The sequence below is a fragment of the Etheostoma spectabile genome, unplaced genomic scaffold, assembly GCF_008692095.1.
Source record: "Etheostoma spectabile isolate EspeVRDwgs_2016 unplaced genomic scaffold, UIUC_Espe_1.0 scaffold314, whole genome shotgun sequence".
NCBI classification, from domain to species: Eukaryota; Metazoa; Chordata; class Actinopteri; order Perciformes; family Percidae; genus Etheostoma; species Etheostoma spectabile.
The window spans coordinates 727,031-729,207 of NW_022605583.1; positions in this window are offsets into that span (position 1 = coordinate 727,031).

The window sequence follows — 2,177 nt, forward strand, 5'->3', positions numbered from 1 at the left end:
GGGCGACTTTATTGTGTTTTTTGGTGAGCTGTCCATTTCGAATGTAAAGGAATCAATGCGTTTCATTGACCTGTACTGGCAGCTACTAAGAACTGCAACAGTTTAAATAGACCTTATCCCCCACTACGACAGCTAACAATACACAGTAAAATGGGCCAAAAATAAGATGAGTGTTTTTACGGAAGCCCAGTACTCATGTTAAATGATGTTTTAACCCATCAATAGTCCGGCGGTGCATGTCTGGACATGACGTCATAGATCTACTGGGCCTTCTGACAGACAACACTGTTCTGTAACCCTGAGTGCACGTAGCTTTAAGCTGCCTTTTAATCCTACAAGTTATATTCAAGTTATAAACGCCTTTGGAAATAATATCTGGCTGTAACTCTTTTTTGGTGCTATGAGCACTACAGAGCAAATGCCATTAGGTTTATCTGCAGTTGAGTAAAAAAACCAGTGTACTACTCCAGCTACCACTAACCAGGGGCTGGAGCTGGACACCCCGTATACATGTTCAAATGTACAAATCAACTATAAAATAGATGCATTTATGAACTACAGTTAAGGTGGAGAGAATCATTTTTGATTGTCTTTTTTGGTGAACTGTCCCTTTAAATGTTGAGCAATCAATTGACCTCTTTTAGCAAGAACTGCAACAACATAAATGGACTTTAGAGCACCTCCCTCTACAAAAGCCTTTGGAAGTAACTGACACAATAATGTCACCATTTGTGCAATAATCAAACTAATTGGATCAGATGGCTTTACTTTGGCAGGTATTAAGATTTCAGTTTGGGAACAAAAACTGATGGAGGATATTGTCTGGCTAAATGGTGTCACCTACTGGCATAATAATATTGCTTTATTATTTGCTTTTTAGGCTTGGCAGCTGTGTGGTAGAACTCCAGAGGAAGGTATTCTTCCCAAGACTCCTCTTCTATCAAATCGAATAAAGCGTGGGGCTTTATTCCCCCACCAACGTTTTAAGGCTTTCTTGCGTTTATCAGGGTGGTTCTTTTGATGTAGTCCCTGTGTAGTCATGCTCAGAGTTAATGAGACTAATAAAATAATAATGACGCACATAATGAAAAGATAATACTACCAAATCAACACTGCTGATTAATTATGTTAATTTTGTGCTAAAAAAATATTTTCCCTTTACTGTTTTTTTAAAAGAGACTGTCTCACAACTGTCATCAGTCTGAAAATGTGTGCCACCAAAAATGGGTCCTTGTACAGAGATCTTAATTGATTCCTGTATAAGAACATCAGCTTCTTTTTTCAAACAAATACTACGGGGGATTTAAAGGCACCCTCTGAGTCATCATGGGTGTCAAACAGGATGAGTGTTTCCCTGTGTCAGCACATATAGATTCTTCCTCGGTGGTGTCTCCCACACACATCAGGCCAGGACATCAGTGACTCATCAATTTGTAATCTAAAGGGATCATTCAGATTAATCTCAAGATAATCTGGGAACAATAGCAGTATATAGTGCATGGCGACGGGGTGTCTATCTTATAAAGGACATTCATAGCAATACAGGAAGCAATGGAGAGAGGAGGTGATGAAAAAGAAAAGTGCATAAGAAGAAAATATTAGTTTTTTTTTAAATATATGTAAAGTATAAAGCAACAAAACAAAGCACCAGCCATCTGTTTAATGTTTAATTAGCAAGAAAGATTCTTGATATCTGTGCATGTTGGCTAATGTGGGATTATTCATCAATATCATCATTCAGATAAAGCAGTGGGCAATCTGTTTGGTAATTAATTTATTGTTATTCAATAACATGAACCCTTAAGTGTCTGTCTGTTAAAGCATACGCCCCTTTAAGCATTATGTATTTGCTTTCTTTAAATACTTTGATACTTAATACTTAAGACTTTGTTTCAAGGCATTTTCACAAGGTCTGCCCCAGTTTTAATGTGGATGTGTTCATTGCTTGTGAGATGAAAAGGAATAAAGTTGAGTGTAATGTGCCTCCAGAAAGGTATAGAGTAATGAGAGGAACTGATTGCGAGGCTATCTTTAGGGCAGATTAAAAGAGAACCTGCTCTACCACGTCCACCCTGCCTGCTGGGGCTGAGAGTGAGTCTGAAAACCAACCTCCTCTCTTCTCACTGCAGCAGTCTGCTATTGGCCTGGTGGATGCTGACAGCACTGATGTTTCTCTG